The following is an 18,304-nucleotide window of genomic DNA, read 5'->3' on the forward strand; positions in this document are numbered from 1 at the left end:
CCTTCCCAAGCTTCGAGCGAATACACACAGTCAAATACTTAAAACACACCCACCCGTCCGTCCCTGAACAGCACAGCCTCAATCCCACCAAGGAAAGCTGGAAAGAAACGCTTGCATTGTAAATACACTCACATCCCGAGGTCGTCCCAAAGTACTTTACAGCCGAATAATTACTTTTTTTTAAAAAAAAAGCAACTTCATGCATGCAGGAAAACCAATTTGCGCTCAGCAAGCCCTCAGACCATCTGACAATGCCCCAAATATTTTGTTTGTGTGATGTTGGTTGAGGGGTAATGTATTGACCAGGGCACCAGGGATATAACTCCCCCGCACTTCTTCAAAATAGTGCCATGGGATCTTTCATGTCCATTTTGATGTTTCACCTGACAGACGGCACCACCCCTTTCTTGGATTCACTCAAGTTCTGTCGAAGGGTCATGAGGACTCGAAACGTCAACTCTTTTCTTCTCCACCGTTGCTGCCAGACCTGCTGAGTTTTTCCAGGTAATTCTGTTTTTGTTCCGCCAACAATGTGTCTGTACAGGTTAAAATTCAGCCCAGTTGCGATTCTCCAGCTTCTTTTAATTGCTCCTGGATGTATCCTTCTCCCCCCCCAAAAAAAACACTGATGCGAGGGCACTGCTTTATCCCACTGTCATCAAGCATGAAACATGTTCAGAATTGTGCACAAGAATCTCCATTTTACACTCCCGCCCAGCATTTTACCTCTTCTGTCGATTAATCAGGGCGACCCCGGGGGTTCCCAGAGAAACAGGAACACACGTGCAAGTGCCCCCCTCATGACACAGCACAACTAAGTTAATAACGTTGAGCTTAAACAAGGGGGAAACTTGGAATTACCCAGCTTTTGCAGCCTTAAGTCCAAGTCTGCATCCTTCCCCCTTTGAAGAGTCAAAGTCACAGAATTGTAACGGTGTAGAAGGAGGCCATTCGGCCCATTGTTTGTGCATCGACTCTCTAAGCATTTTAACTCCGTGCCAATCTCCTGCCTTTTCCCCATAACACTGCACATTGTCTCTATTTAGATAATCATCCAATGCCCTCTTGAATGCCTCAATTGAACCTACCTCCACCACACTTCCAGACAGTGCATTCCAAACCCTAACTACTCGCTGTGTGAAAAAGTTTTCTCTTACCTCGCATTCGTTTCTCTTGCAAAACACTTTAATACTGTGCCCTCTGGTTCTCGATCTGTTTATGAGTGGCAAAAAGTTTCTCCATATCTATTCTGCCCTCATGATTTTGAAATCTTCTATCAAGTCTCCGCTCAGCCTTCTCCTCTCCAAGGAAAACAGTCCCAACTTCTCCCATCTTTCCTCCCGACTGAAGTGTCTCATCCCTGGAACCATTCACGTAAACCTCTTCTGCACTCTCTCCAATGCGTTCACATCCTTCCTATAGTGTGGTGCCCAGAAAGTAAAGTAAAGTTAAGGGCAGAAGAACTGCTGCACGTTGTTGACAGGACTCTCCTTATCATAAACACATGGGGCAGAATTTTAAGACAGCGGAATTTTATGTTCCCGCTGAAGTCAATGGGGTTTATAACAGCCTGCCACATTTCACGGCCCCTTCTCCACCAAAATGGGACCATAAAATTCCGCCCTGGGGATTACAATTCATTTGTGGGGCTGGGAAAAAAGAACAGGGGACATCAGCAACTTTGAATAAAATCAACTAGAACTATTAGGAGTCAATTATTTCAAGGCCACTGATTACCAGTCTCCAGAGAAAGACAACAGAATATAATCTTTGAAACAAAAATAAAAACACCTGGAAAAACTCAGCAGGTCTGGCAGCATCTGCAGAGAGGAACATAGTTAACGTTTCGAGTCTGTGTGACTCTTCAACAGAACTAAGTAAAAACAGAAAAGAGGTGAAATATAAGCTGGTTTAAGGGGAGGTGGGACAGGTAGAGCCAGTGATAGGTGGAGATAACCAAAAGATGTCATAGACAAAAGGACAAAGAGGTGTTGACGGTGGTGATATTATCTAAGGAACGTGCTAACTAAGGGTAGAAAGCAGGACGAGCAAGGTACAGATAGCTCTAGTGGGGGTGGGGGGAAGGTACAGATAGCCCTAGTGGGGGTGGGGTGGGGTGAAGGTACAGATAGCCCTAGTGGGGGTGGGGGGAAGGTACAGATAGCCCTTGTGGAGGTGGGGTGGGGGGAAGGTACAGATAGCCCTAGTGGGGATGGGGTGGGGGGAAGGTACAGATAGCCCTGTGGGGGTGGGGTGGGGGGAAGGTACAGATAGCCCTGTGGAGGTGGGGTGGGGGGAAGGTACAGATAGCCCTGTGGAGGTGGGGTGGGGGGAAGGTACATATAGCCCTAGAGGGGGTGGGGTGGGGGGAAGGTACAGATAGCCCTGTGGGGGTGGGGTGGGGGGAAGGGATCGAAATAGGCTAAAAGGTAGAGATAAAACAATGGATGGAAATACGTTTAAAAATAATGGAAATAGGTGGGAAAAGAAAAATCTATATAAATTATTGGAAACAAAGAGGGGGGGGGATTGGAAAGGGGGTGGGGATGGAGGAGAGAGTTCAAGATCTAAAATTGTTGAACTCAATATTCAGTCCAGAAGGCTGTAAAGTGCCTAGTCGGAAGATGAGGTGCTGTTCCTCCAGTTTGAGTTGAGCTTGAATCTTTGAAGCCCTGATTAAAATTAATGGGATCCCATAATTTAATCTATTCAGTGGATCCTTACATTTTGGTGGGGGGTGGGTGGGTGGGTGAGAAAGGGGTGTGCCATCCTGTCATGCTGAATATTTCATTACCGGGCATAACTTACCAACGATTCTGATTTTGTTTGCTCACTTCCTTGTAATCTTTTCACATGTCCCAATAAAAAGAAAGTGGTTTTGTTTACAGCTTGATTCACCGTCTCCTTTAATTCAGTCGCTGCACTCAAGGAGTTAAGGAAAAGCCCGCACTCACAAAAATTCCTGTCCAGCCTAGGGGGTCACACACTGTTGCAAACTTATCAGTTGTTGCCAAGTAGGTTGCTTACCGGAGGAGCCAAACGTAACAAAATACAATGTGATCATTATTGCCAAATTTTTCAATTTATCAGATTGGCCAAATTCTTGCTGACTCCATTGCTGTTTGTATAAGCTAACTTCTTTCAAAGTCTTGGAGTTGGTCAGGTGGAGTTATATTGGAGTGTTTCTGTCTATAATTTTCAGCATGTTAACTCACGCGATTTATGAGAATGTATGTTTTTTTTTAAAAGGTCACGATGCATGCAAAAGGCAGAGATGGGGAGAATTTTTCTCTCTCAGAGGGTTGTGAGTCTTTGGAAGTCTCTCCCTCAAAAGGCGGTGGAAGCAGAGTCTTTGAATATTTTTAAGGCCGAGCTAGATAGATTCTTGATTAACAAGGGGGTGAAAGGTTATCGAGGGTAGGCAGGAATGTGGAGTTGCGGTTACAATCAGGTCAGCCCCGATCTTATTGAATGGCAGAGCAGGCTCCAGGAACCGAGTGACCTACTCCTGCTCCTAATTCGTATGTTTGTATGTAAAAGTTAATTATACAGTTAATTAATATTCAAATTGCTAAATTCCAACGATCTGATAATTCTGTTTTGTGAACATTAATTTCCTACATTCTCATCTTATTGAATTTGTTATTTAATTCTAGTTACTAGATAATTACATGTTTTACTGTAAAGTGACTTTGAATTACCAGAAATAGATTATAAAATTGATAATTTAATGTAGAATTTGCAATTTGTTAATTAAAATTGCTTTTATTTTCCTGATGCAAAGACTAAGTGTAGGGTGATATCTGTTAATTATGTGTTCTATTGTACTATTGTTGTTGACATCTTTTGATGATCTGCTTCTATCACTGCTTGTTTGTCGCTACAACCACACCAACCCCCTCCACCTCTCTGTCTCTCTATCTCTCCGCCCCCCACACACACACCTTAAACCAGCTTATATTTCAGCTCTTTCCTGGACTCGAACTCAAGTTCTGTCGAAGGGTCATGAGGACTCGAAACGTCAACTCTTTTCTTCTCCGCCGATGCTGCCAGACCTGCTGAGTTTTTCCAGGTAATTCTGTTTTTGTTCTGTTAATTATCTGTCTGTTCTATTACTGTTCATCTGATTGACTGTTAGAATCTAAAACAAGGTGCTGCTTCTCAAAGAACCTGTAGGTGTACAGGATTGAACCAGTAATTAAAGTTATTTACCATAAGGTTGGCTGCTTATTACCCGCATCATCCTATTCAATGATTTAGGTATCAGAGCAAATGTGAACACTCCTTGAGAATGTGGGGAGCGAGGTTCCTACCTTTTCTGAAACACAGGGAGGATTCTTCATGGTCCTGCAGGTTTGGATGAGGAGGGCCCAGCAACAACATTTGAGAACTGCATGTTGGGTTGACTCTCCGATGCATTCCCAACTCTGAATGACCTGGCTGGAGATTGGATCAATAAAGCGGTGGCTACTCGTCTGGCAGCATCGAGTATCCATTTAAGCCAATTAAAGGACCAGCTGGAGGCTAGTCACTGATGCCACCGGGATCTTCTGCTGAGCCAGGAGGCTGGCAGCAGCTTAGAGACAGTCTCCAGATGGCAGGTAGGTCAGCCATCACCGCCTTCGGTTACCGGTCCCATGAATGCGCCGCGAAAGTGCAAAAGCTGCAGCATTGGCCATAATCCTTGAGGGATTGCCATTGAATATCAGAGGGAAATGGTTAGATTCTCTCTTGTTGGAAATGGTCATTGCCTGGCATTTGTGTGGCACTGTTGCTTGTTATTTGCCACTTATTAGCTCAAGCCTGAATATAGTCCAGGTCTTGCTGCATATGGATACCGACTATTTCATTGAGGAGTTGCGAATGGTGCTGAACATTGTGCAATCATCCATGAAGATCCTCACATCTGACCTTATGATGGAGGGAAGGTCATTGATGAAGCAGGTGAAGGTGGTTGGGCCTAGGACACTACCCTGAGGAACTCCTGCAGCGACGTCCCGGGTCTGAGATGACTGACCAATGACCTATCACAATCATCTTCCTTTCTGCTAAGTATGACTCTGACCAGTGGAGAGTTTTCCCCCTGATTCCCATTAACTCCAGTTTTGCCAGGGCTCCTTGATGCCACACTCGTTCAAATGCTGCCTTGATGTTAAGGGCAGTCGCTCTGACCTCACTTCTTGAGTTCATCTCTTTTGTCCATGTTTGGATCAAGGCTGTTATGAGGTCAGGAGCTGAGTGGCCCTGGCAGAACCCAAATTGAGCATCAGTGAGCAGGTTATTGCTGATTAAGTGCCGCTTGATAGCACTGTCAACAACACTTCCATCACTTTGTTAATGACCAAGAGTAGACTGATAGGGCAGTAATTGGCTGGGTTGGATTTGTCCTGCTTTTTGTGAACAGGACATAGCTGGGCAATTTTCCACATAGCCGGATAGATACCAGTGTTGTAGCTGTACTGGAACAGCTTGGCTAGAGGCGTGGCAAGCCCTGGAGCACAAGTCTTCAGTACTATTGCCGGAATGTTGTCAGGGCCAATAACCCTTGCAATATCCAGTGCCTTTAGCCATTTCTTGATATCACTTGAAGTGAATCAGATTGACTGAAGACTGACATCTGTGATGCTGGGGACCTCCGGAGGAGGCCGAGATGGATCATCCACCCAGCACTTCTGGCTGAAGATGGTTGCAAATGCGTCAGCCTTGTCTTTTGCACTGATGTGCTGGGCTTCCCCATCATTGAGGATGAGGATATTTGTGGAGCCTCCTCCTCCTGTTAGTTTTTAATTGTCCACCACCATTCACGACTGGATGTGGCAGGACTGCAGAACTTAGATCTGATCTGTCAGTTGTAGGATCACTTAGCTCTGTCTATCACACGCTGCTTCCACTGTTTAGCCCACAAATAGTCCTGTGTTGTAGCCTCACCAGGCTGATACTTCATTTTAGAACCATTAAAATATGGAAAATAGGAGCAGGAGTAGCCATTTGCCCCCTCAAACCTGCTCCGTCATTCAATATGAACATGGCTGATCCTCTTTCTGAATGCCATACTGCCGCTCTCTCCCCATACCCCTTGACGCCTTTAGTGTCTAGAAATCTATTTCCTTCTTAAATATATTCAGTGACTTGGCCTCCACAGCTTTCTGTGGTAGAGAATTCCATAGGTTCACCACCTCTGAGTGAAGAAGTTTCTCCTCATCTCAGTCCTAAATGGTCTGCCCCGTACCCTGAGATTGTGACCCTTTGTTCTAGACCCCCCAGCCAGAGGAAACATCAACCCTGCATCCAGTCTGTCCATCCCTGTCAGAATTTTATACCTTTCAATGAGATCCACTCTCATTCTTCTGAACTCCAGTGAATACAGACCTAGTTCACCAAATCTCTCCTCATACGACAATCCTGCCATCCCAGGAATCGGTTTGGTGAACCTTCGCTGCATTCCCTCTATAGCAAGTATATCCTTTTCCAGATAAGGAGACCAAAACTGCACACAATACTCCAGGTATGGTCTCACCAAGGCCCTGTACAGCTGCAGTAAGACATTCTTGCCCCTGTACTCAAATCCTCTTACAATGAAGGCCAACATACCATTTGCCTTCCTAACTGCTTGCTGCACCTGCATGCTTGCTTTCAGTGACTGGTGTACAAGGACACCCAGGTCCCTTTGTACATCAACATTTCCCAATCTATCACCATTTAAATAAAACTCTGCCATTCTATTTTTCCTACTGAATTGGATATCTTCACACTTATCCACAACTGCATCTGCCAGGTATTTGCCCACTCGCTCAACTTGTCTAAATCGTCTTGATACCTCTTTACATCCTCCTCACCACTCACATTCCTACCTAGTTTTGTGTTGTCAGCAAACTCCCAATCCCATGTGCATTAATTTTGCACACAAACTCTTATGTGGGACTTTATCAAAAACTTTCTGAAAATCCAAAAACACCACATTCACAGGTTCTCCCTTATCTATTCTACTAGTTACGGCCTTAAAAAACTCCATTAGGCTCGTCAAACATGATTTCCCTTTCATTAATCCATGTTGATTTTGTCTAATATATTTTTGATATTTTCCAAATGTCCTGTAATCACATCCTTTATAATAGACTCTAGTATTTTCCCTCCTACTGATGTTAGGCTAACTGATCTGTAATTTTCTGTTTTCTCCCTCCCTCCTTTTTTAAATAGCGGGGTTACATTTGCCACCCTCCAATCTGCCAGGACTGTTCCTGAATCTACAGAGTTTTGGAAGATGACAACCAATGCATCCATTATTTCCATGGCCACCTCCTCTAGCACTCTGGGATGTAGATTATCAGGCGCTGGGGATTTATTGGCTTTCAGTCCCATTAATTTCTCTAGCACTTTTTTTTTTACTAATGCTAATTTCCTGAAATTCCTCCTTCTCACATGATTCTTGGTTCCCTAGTATTTCTGGGAAGTTATTTGTGTCTTCTTCCGTGAAGACAGAACTAAAGTAGCTGTTTAATTGCTCTGCCATTTCCTTGTTCTCCATAATAAATTCTCGCATTGTGACTCTAAGGAATCTACATTTGTCTTTGCTAATCTTTTTCTTTTTACATACTTATAGAAGCTTTTACAGTCTGCTTTTATGTACCTTGCAAGTTTACTCTCATACTCTGTGTTTCCCCTCTTGATCAATCTCTTTGTCTTCTTTTGCTGAATTCTAAACTGCTCCCAATCCTCAGGCTTGCTACTTTTTCTAGCAACTTTTATATGACTCCTCTTTGGATCTAATACTATTCTTAATTTCTTTTGTTAGCTATGGTTGAGCCACTTTTCCTGTTGTGTTTTTGCACCAAAAAGGAATGTATAACTGTTGCAATGCATACATTCATTCCTTAAATGTTAACCATTGCCTATCTACCGTCATGCCTTTTAATGAAGTTCCCCAATCTGTCGTAGCCAACTCACCCCTCATACCTTCGTAGTTTCCTTGTTTAGATTTCGGATCCTAGTTTCGGATTGGACTACTTTATCTTCCATCCCAATGAAAAGTTCCATCATGTTATGGTCACTCTTCCCTAAAGAACTCGGCACAACAAGATTACTAATTAACCCCTTCACATTGCACACCTTCTCATTTTTAGATACGCCTGGTGCTACTCCTGGCATCCCCTCCTGCACTTTTCATGGAGCATGTACTGATTTTAATAGAAAACAGCTTGTACACATTCACACAGTACAGCTAAATGTATTTTGTGACTATTTACTAAATGGACATGCAGCACCATTCAGTAACCAAGGAAGTAAAGGCATCATGAGGATTAGAAAACACTTGCACACTTTGCTGTCTGTCTTCCCATTTTGTTAACCAATGCACAAAAATGTTTCAGTATATATGCATATACAGTGCGAATATGAATACTGAGATCACATGCCCAGCAAAAGTGTTTATGATTCATTTTTAATTTACTGATTAGAATTGCAATTCGCCATACCTAGATTCCCAATTTGCTCCACCTGGATTCTCAATCTGTCAAGTGTGTGTAGTGCTGAATGCATTGGTCAAAGCTGATGCATGGTAAAATGGTTCTAAAAACGTAACATGTATCTTCCCTTAAATTACGTTTATCATATACACAGAGAGTGCAGCATTCTAAGTGGCACTTCACTGACAATATTGCAGGATGGTGTGTCAGAGCAGGAATGAGGGAGTACTCACAGCTAGGTCCAGTTGATCTGCAGCCTTTACAAATTCTCCAGTATATCAGCTGGAAGAGATTGCTGTTCGAATTTCCTGGATTCAGTTTGCTCAATCAACGTCAGATTGCGCATTGTAAGTAATGTCTTTTGGACAAGAGGAATTTTGAATGGGAAGCCACAGTGGAGGTTATCATGCATATCTTCTGGAAGTGGCACATTCACAATAGAACTTGCACTGGATGAGGCAATAATAATCTCCTTAAAATGTCCCTCAGCTAACTCAACGAAGATCTTGGGCAATATCCTGGAGTGGCAAGGAAGAAGACAAGAGGAGAATGACTAATGGGCATCATATCGTCCCAGAGGATATCAGTGTGTGGCAAAGTGGCCCCAACCAAACATTGCTAGATACTTTATAACAAGACTTTGCTGTTCTTGCATTTCCACAGATAGTTTATCAACACTTCTGCCCTTGGGGCAAACCCTCGTGATCTTGAATGAAATGGACCAAGCAAAAGGAACCTGGTAGCGCTGAATCTGATGATGAGGTGGAAGACCCAAGGTGGGGTCTTATACATTATGAAGCATGAACATCCCTACACATGTGCATATACATGTGCTCTCTATGAGGTAAGTGAGGAGGCAATGGGTCATTGCTCACATACTGTATCTGACATGCCCCTATTAATGTTAAAACAAAAACAGAAATACCTGGAAAAACTCAGCAGGTCTGGCAGCATCGGTGGAGAAGAACAAAGTTGACGTTTCGATTCCTCATGATCCTTCAACAGAACTAAGTAAAAATAGGAGAGGGGTGAAATATAAGCTGGTTTAAGGTGGTTGGTGGGGGGGTGGGGGGGGGGTGGGGGTGGTGGAGAGAAGTGGAGGGGGGTGGTTGTAGGGACAAGCAAGCAGTGATAGGAGCAGATAACCAAAAGATGTCACAGACAAAAGAACAAAGAGGTGTTGAAGGTGGTGATATTATCTAAAAGAATGCTAATTAAGAATGGATGGCATGACACGCAAGGTACAGATAGCTCTAGTGGGGGTGGGGTGAAATAAGACTAAAAGGACACAAAAGGTATAGATTTAAAAATAATGGAAATAGGTGGGAGAAGAAAAATCTATATAAATTATTGGAAAAAACAAAAGGGAGGGGGAAGAATCGGAAAGGGGGTGGGGATGGAGGAGGGAGTTCAAGATCTAAAGTTGTTGAATTCAATATTCAGTCCGGAAGGTGTAAAGTGCCTGGTCGGAAGATGAGGTGCTGTTCCTCCAGTTTGCATTGAGCTTCACTGGAACAATGCAGCAAGCCAAGGACAGACATGTGGGCAAGAGAGCAGTGTGGAGTGTTAAAATGACAAGCGACAGGGAGGTCTGGGTCATTCTTGCGGACAGACCAAAGGTGTTCTGCAAAGCGGTCACCCAGTCTGTGTTTGGTCTCTCCAATGTAGAGGAAACCACATTGGGAGCAACAAATGCAGTTGACTAAATTGGGGGAAATGCAAGTGAAATGCTGCTTCACGTGAAAGGAGTGTTTGGGCCCTTGGATGGTGAGGAGAGAGGAAGTGAAGGGTGTTGCATATTTTGCGTTTGCATGGGGAGGTGCCGTAGGTGGGGGTTGAGGAGTAGGGGGTGATGGAGGAGTGGACCAGGGTGTCACGGAGGGAACGATCCCTACGGAATGCTGCCAGGGAGGGTGAAGGGAAGATGTATTTGGTGGTGGCATCATGCTGGAGTTGGCGGAAATGGCGGAGGATGATCCTTTGAATGCGGAGGCTGGTGGGGTGATAAGTGAGGACAAGGGGGATCCTATCATGTTTCTGGGAGGGAGGAGAAGGCGTGATGGCGGATGCGCGGGAGATGGGCCGGACACGGTTGAGGGCCCTGTCAACGACCATGGGTGGAAAACCTCGGTTAAGGAAGAAGGAGAACATGTCAGAGGAACTGCTTTTGAAGGTAGCATCATCAGAACAGATGCGATGGAGGCAAAGGAACTGAGAGAATGGGATGGAGTCCTTACAGGAAGCGGGGTGTGAGGAGCTGTAGTCGAGGTAGCTGTGGGAGTCGGTGGGTTTGTAATGGATATTGGTGGACAGTCTATCACCAGAAATTGAGACAGAGAGGTCGAGGAAGGGAAGGGAAGTGTCAGAGATGGACCACGTGAAAATGATGGAGGGGTGGAGATTGGAAGCAAAATTAATAAATTTTTCCAGGTCCCGAGGAGACCCCTATTAATGTTGTTGGCCCCTGCTGATCACCCCCTCGGTATTATAGATCGCTACCTGACTCTAAAATCTAACCCCCTACCACCGCCTTGGGTCTTCCGCCTCCACATCAGCTTCAGCTCTACCAGGTTCCTTTTGCTTGGTCCATTTCATTCAAGATCACGAGGGTTTGCCCCAAGGGCGGAAGCGTTGATAAACTATCTGTGGAAATGCAAGAACAGCAAAGTCTTGTTTAAATGAAGTTGCAATGCGGATAAATTGAAGGATCATATGATAAAACTGTATAAAAACGTGAACACTGAATAGTGCTTTGAGCTTTTGAAGCTGCAACTGATTATGGGCCATAAATACTTAACATGCTTTAAAGCAAGGCTGTCTATTTTTCGTCTTCACTTGCTGCACAATGTTTATGTTGGAGCTACATATAAAACTTAATTCCATAATCTCAATAATTTCCATACATCTTATATTGCTGATACTTATTGACCTCAATGTTCTGATTTAGAACTGATTTGCCAGTGAGATAACAGTGCCAAAAATAGTCCTCCCAGCAACACCCAACCCACAAAATTGAAACAGGACAAATCAGCAAATAGCAAATCTGAAGTGTAAACGCTATTGAACTGCCTGAAGCTTGAGGGTCGGATTAATAATTCCATAGGGCTGCAAGTGGCTATAGGACATTGACTGACAGCCCAGATCTAAAGGAATCCATTTATGTATTACTGCAATGCGTATCCAACATGTAATGCTAACCGGTTATAAATGAAATATTAGAGGCTGTCCATGAAACAAAAAACCACTACACTTCAGGAGTACTTCATCAGCTTTAAGGCTTTTGTCAAGTCCTGACCTGGTGAAAGTTGCTGTGTGAATACAAACTCAGCGGGGTCAGAACTTTGTTCCACAAGATGACTATCTAGGCTTCACTTAGCTCTCTTCTACTGAAATCTATATTTATCTAAAACAAAAACAGAAACAGAAATACCTGGAAAAACTCAGCAGGTCTGGCAGCATCGGCGGAGAAGAGCACAGCTGACATTTCGAGTCCTCACTGTGACGTCAACTTTGCTCTTCTCCGCCGATGCTGCCAGACCTGCTGAGTTTTTCCAGGTATTTCTGTTTCTGTTTTTGTTTTGGATTTCCAGCATCCACAGTTCTTTGCTTTTATCTCTATATTTATGTAGTCACTCAGTGTAGTTATTCTATTTATGCCCTGCTCTTGCAATTCTAGGGAGTTGTGATCTTTTTTGGTTCAATGGCTTTGATTTTAACCACCACCTCCCTGTTCGTTTTGGATCTTCACTAACACTTTTTTTCCCCTTTGGGGAATAGTGGGGAAATGTTGGAAGGATTAGCAGGCGGTTACAAAAGTATACTAATTTTCATAATATTACTCTGGTTTGTTGTAAAGTAGGTTTATGGGTGTGAGTGTGGATGGTTCGTTCTGTGTGACTTAATTACATTTGCAGTCAGGTAACTGCAAGCCTGAAATTATCAAAAGAAGCTAGGTGTAGAAATGAGCTTGAAATGCTAATGGGTAAACATGGATGCTGTTTTAGCATGTAAGGTGTAAAGGGAATTTGCATTTTTAGATAACTGAAGGGATTGTTTGGTTTTCAAAAGGATGTTAGTCTGTTTACAGCTAGCCAGAAAAGTAAGGCTAAGGAGTGAGTTAATTTTTCTCAAAGGTTATTGACGATATTGGCAACATGGACGTTTTTATATTATGGGAAAGATACAGTTCCAAAGACATATGGAACAATAGAATTTATATATTGAAGAGAGAGAAACATATAAAGGAGAATGAAAGGCTATGTGGGGGCCATGTAAGATCTAACGAGAGTGTGTGATGCAGTCTTGAAGAAGCTCCCAACTATTTATACAAAAGTATGGTGTAATCAGGAACTAAGGTTGGAGAAAGCCATTTGGAATTCCACTGTCAAGTGGGTACTGTGTTAACTTGCTGTTTTTAAAAAAATCTATTTGGACTATTACCTTAAAGGAGGTGTGTAACTGGGAATCAGGTTAATTAGGAATTTTAGGATTTATCATCGTATTAAGAGATTGTAGTATTATGTATGTGCTTGAAGCATTTAATTTTGTTAATAAATATTTTCATTTAATTTTTGTAAATCTCTGAAGGTCTTGATGGACTCATTTCTTCTGAATTCAGTGCACACATCTCATAATAAATACAAATTGCAAAACCATTGTGATAATGTGAACAAGTATGCCTTGTGGATTTGGTCCACTTGGCACATATCATAACAAGGCTGAATATCAACATGTTGAACTCTGTTATGATGGCTCCTTCCATAGCCAACAAGTCCTGGAATGAGAGTTGAACCTAGATCTTCTAACCCAAGGGTTGGGGTGCTACCCACTGAGCCATCAGCCCCGATGAACTGGTTGGGTGAAGGGTCCAGTAAGGTGTTAAAATCATAAAAGTGAAGATCTCACCTCCAAGTCATTCCATTTCTGGCTGCCATAATATATTTGGTGGCATTTATGTTGTCAGCATTGCGATACAATTATACTGTCCACGGTGAGGGAATTCTGTGCTGTCTGGAGCTTGGCAGCAGCAACACAGTGGCTGGAACGGATGGGCCAGAAGAGACCCAGGTTAAGTTTCAAAACCTAGCCTGTCTTTGACCTGGGATAGCAGAAGTACATAGCGAATTGGCACAATTGTTCTGTGCAGTGAACCTTATTCATTTTCACTTCTTGGGTCCACATGTTTGTGCTCAAGGTGCGACATTTATTAGTGCGACACGAAACAAACATCAGGCATCACTGAAAGCTTTTTTTCCACCCTGTCCCCTGCCCTTCCCCCACCCTGTCCTAACTGAAACCCATTTGATGTGGGATGGATTAGATTAGCAATCAGGTTGTTAAGGAGCAAGGCTTAGCCGTAGGGCATATGTAGTGCGGATTCCCCGGATTAGTGCCATAAATGGGAAAGTCTGAGGAGAGATTTGACTATTGATGGAACAGGGGAGGTGAAGAGTGGATTTAAAAGGGATTTTTTTTTTAAATTGTGCAGGGTTTTGAAAAGGTGAATCAGGAAAGATGATTTTTTCCACTAGTTGGGAGGGTCAGAGACCAGGTGACCAATTTAAAGTAGTTCCAAGACATTAAGGAGACGTTTGTTTCTGCAAAGGTTTACCGAAACATGGAATACTTTACCGCAGTAAGTCATTGATACATTTTTTACTGGGAAAAGTTGACAAAAACTTAGGCCAGGATCTTATGGCCCCCGTTGGGGCGTGTCTCCCCCTGCTGGATGCGTCAAGTCATTTAAATCTGCATTCAGTTTGGCAGGACCGTAATATCCCACCGGGCAGGAGGAGCCATAAAATTCTAGCCCTAAAGTAGATGCAAATACAAGGAAAATGCAGGGTTGGTGGAATTAGATTTGATCTGGTAAAGATTTGGTTCTATAGCAGAATACTTACCATTACTTTATGGGGAGATGGTGGTGCAGTGGTAATATCACCAAACCAGTCCTCTGGAGGCTCGGGCAAATGCCCCCAGTGACCTGGGTTTAGATCCCACTACAGCAGCTGGTGGAATTTAAATTCCAACTAATAAGTCTGGAATATGAAGCTGGTCTTAGTAATGGTGACCATGCAACTATCACTGATTTGTGTTAAAAACCCATCTGGTTCACTAATGCCCTTTAGCAGGGGAGGGGTGCAATCTGGTCTACATGTGACTCCAGGCCCACAGCAATGCAGTTGACTCTTAACTGCCCTCTGAAAAGCCACCCCTTTCAAGGGCAATTAGGGATGGGCAACAAATGCTGGCCTTGCTAGCAATGCCCACATATTATGAAAGAATAAAGGAAGGAAAATTAGAATCACAACACAATGTTGGAGGCACATTGGCATTTGTCTTGATAATCAATCATAAAGATAAGGTTCCCAAACCAAAGAAAGACTTGCATTTATGTGGTGCCGTTCACAATGTCAGGACATGCTAAGAAGTGCTTTACAACCAAAGAAGTACTTTTTTATTTGTAGTCACTGCTGTAAGGTAAGGAAAATGTGGCAGCCCATTGTGAGAGCACAGCAAGGCCCCGCAAACAATGATGTGATAATGACCATTTAATGTGTGTGAGTTACCCATGTTCAGGGTAGGCTCCCCCCACTGCCTTATATTAAAAGCAATTTGAAGAATTCTAAGAACTGAGTTAGGGCAGTTTTTCAACAGAAGTGAACAAGATGATCTTTTTAGTTTGTGGCCTTGCCCTTCTGGAATAGAATCAATAGATTAAAAGGAGTTTCTAATCTGAGCCCTGCTCAAGCAGCAATAAAGATAGCCTTTCCCGATTGCAGGGAATTTCTAAGTAATTTTGAACGCCGGTCTTCAAGGAATGTGGGTCTGGCCTGTAGAGGGTGATGCAGAACTGTTGGAATTTCCAATTGGAGGTACAGGATTACAAGCCTTCCAGGGGAGATATCCTGAAGATTTCTCTGTTGATATTTATTTTAGAGAGTGCGGAAGTGGGTAGGAAACCCACTTTATTTCCCATTTTATAATCCTCAGCCCTCATTAACTCTACGCAGTTATGCTGTCAACTGACTTCAAGGTTAGAAGATTATTCTCCAGTGTCTGTTGAAAGTGAGAGCTTGTTGCTTTTACTAGCTCCAGAAAAAATAACAGCCCCTCAAGTATTCCATCTGTTCATTTAATTCTTTATTATTTAATTATATATTATTTGATATTTTAAAATCGCAGGATCACTTGTGCAAATCCAATTGCTTATCTGTTAGTGGCGCTTACTGCAGAAAGATCTCACAGCATGTGAGATTATGCAAGTTTCACTTCTAATCGTGAAAAGGTGGTCCCCATCGATGGTAAATTGTTCTTGTAGGATATTTTCCCAGTTAAAAATGTAGCCACTGCCAAGGTCAACGTCATAATGCAACCCCATCACTTCCAATACACTGGGGACGGGGTAAACAACAGCCTGGTAAAGTTGATTGACTTAACCCTTAACCATGCCAAGACAATGTAGCAAGGACTCTCTTCCATTCCCCCTTTCTAAACTGTTCAATTTCCCCTTCTGGAGCCAATTGCAGGAAAGGGGAAATTAATCATCTCTTGGTTCCCTTGAGTGAGATTAAAACCTAGTGTGGCAGTGATGTTATTTTCAAAAAAGTCAGCTGTTGAAGGATAGTACTGGAGTCAATCGTTTACTCAGTCTTACGTTTATTTACAGGGTTAAACATTGCAAGCATACACTTCCTAACTCAATTCACACAGTTTCAAAAAGTGTCTCTGTCTATGTGCTCAAGTGAAACCACAGTTAATTTCCATCCCCTGCACACAATTAAACACAATTAATACACAATTAAGAAGAGTTGCCCAAGTATTTAAATAGCTGAGGCTTACTGGGGTGAATTTTCATTTTCACTACATGGGTGTTAATCTTTTGGACTGGATCACACACTCATTCAATTGACGGAATGAAATTGTGCGCATAATAGAGAGGAAGAGGGGGATTGGTGTGAAGACAAATGTTTTCCCCATTGTCTATGTTCTGACGTGAACAATACCTCCACGGTAGCAAGTACTGGCGGGCTACCCTTAACTATAGAACTATAACCCAACATGAGACCCAGTGTGGTCAGAAAAAGGTGAGAAAATGAAAGGACACAAAAATAAAATGTACGAAATGGTAAGATTGTTCCGTTAACTTGTTTTGAATTGTAATTTCAGATTAAATCCAAATACAACCCATACTTTTCATTCAAATAACCAGACATTAATCTTTGCCTGTGAAAAGACTTCATCTACAAAACACCACGATATGTCATTCCTAATGTAAAAAGAAATGTCTGACATTACATCATCTGAATGAGACTTACTTCGTATTACTCATTGTTTTCTATGAATTGGCCCTTGTGTGCATAATGTTAAATCAACATTGACTGACGACTGCATGGAAATACAGCCAATATTGTATTCTTTTCAAGCAAAACTGGCTCACCTTAACATCACTAAATAAAATCTGGAATCTCAGCAACTGTGTAGAGCGATGTATTCATTTTTAACTTGTTACTGCTCTTTAAATAGCAATGCCTACTGTGCACTTAAAAATTATACAACAATATTGAATTTTCTCAGGGTTTGTAACATTGGCTTAAGCAGCTGCTAAAGGTTCTCAAAAAAGATTCCTGTTCATATCGGGTAGAAGAGGTAGATTCTGATTCAGAGGGAGGGTATAGGGGGGATTAGTAGGTTTTGTAACTGCCTCATTCTCTCTCTGTCTGGCCGGTGAAACTATCCTGCCTTTAAAAAGCTTAACAAGTGACTCCATTCTACAAATACATTATGGTCCTGCCTGAATATTCAACATTACTTTTAGGACATAAGGTTCCGAGAAAGCCCATTAATCCGTCCATTTGTTGTGGATCCTATCATTAAGCATCACCAATATAGTAACATGCTGTGGAGGGGAGAAAGAGATAAAAAGATATGCTGATAGAGTGAGATGAAGTAGGGTTGAAGGAGGCTTGTGTGGAGCGTGAACACCAGCATAGATCAATTGGGCAGAATGGATTGTGCTGTATAAAATTCATTTTTGTGAGTTTTATTTTTTAAAGGTTATTTTTGTGAGCCCTGGAAGAACACTCCTACAATACAAAACTATAAACAACTGACACTTGCGCCACCATTCTAGATGTTTGTATTGTGAAATACTATCTATGCTGTACAGCCATGATCTTGTGGAATGGTGGAGCAGACTTGAGGGACTGAGTGGCCTACTCCTGTTCCTAATTCGTGTGTTCGTATGTATGTATGTTCATACAGTATTTGCTTAATATCTTTGTATCTGTAACTCTTACAATTACAAATAGAAGATGGCTTAAGGGGACTGTAAGTGAATTCAGGATCAGTCTTTGCTGGACCTTTGTCTTAAATTGCCTAATTGCTATAGTCTTGTAGTTTGCCGGCTCCAATCAGTTTCTCCCTAAAATGGTAATCATGTTCCCATTTATGTCATAGGGCCCTGATTTTTATGTTAAAAGGGATCTATCACCTGAATCAATGAGTGCTTTTGACGTCTGCTGGTAGGCCCTTGTTAAAATGACACTGTTGGTGTTAGCGTGGCTGCCAATCCCATATTGAAGTCACTGCTGTCCAATTGGCTCCAGGCGAAGCCATTCAAAATCGTCCCCTACTTCTCTTTTAATTGATGTGCTGGACTACTCTTGAGAAAGCTCTGTCTGATGAGAAACAAAGAAAGTAGCTTGCATGGCTCAGAACTAAAAAAGTCTCCTATTCTGTAATAATATTGTATACTAGAATTCACCTAGGATCCTTACTATATCTCTGGTCAGTCCAGAAGGCAAAACGTGTTAAAAGTTAGATGCATTTCATACAGGTTA

The 18,304-nt window shown here is 42.5% G+C and overlaps 1 long non-coding RNA gene across 1 annotated transcript in view; it reads right to left on the reverse strand.

Moving 5' to 3' along the window:
* Positions 1–1,356: 1,356 nt before the first annotated feature.
* LOC121288067 overlaps positions 1,357–18,304 on the reverse strand; it is a 56,601-nt gene continuing 39,653 nt past the window's right edge. Inside the window, exons 2-3 of the long non-coding RNA XR_005945300.1 lie at positions 8,696–8,980; positions 1,357–1,416 (exon numbers count right to left, since the gene is read on the reverse strand). This is a non-coding gene — a long non-coding RNA (uncharacterized LOC121288067). The remainder of the gene's footprint in view (positions 1,417–8,695; positions 8,981–18,304) is intronic.

The sequence above is a fragment of the Carcharodon carcharias genome, chromosome 15 (assembly GCF_017639515.1).
Source record: "Carcharodon carcharias isolate sCarCar2 chromosome 15, sCarCar2.pri, whole genome shotgun sequence".
Taxonomy (NCBI): Eukaryota; Metazoa; Chordata; class Chondrichthyes; order Lamniformes; family Lamnidae; genus Carcharodon; species Carcharodon carcharias.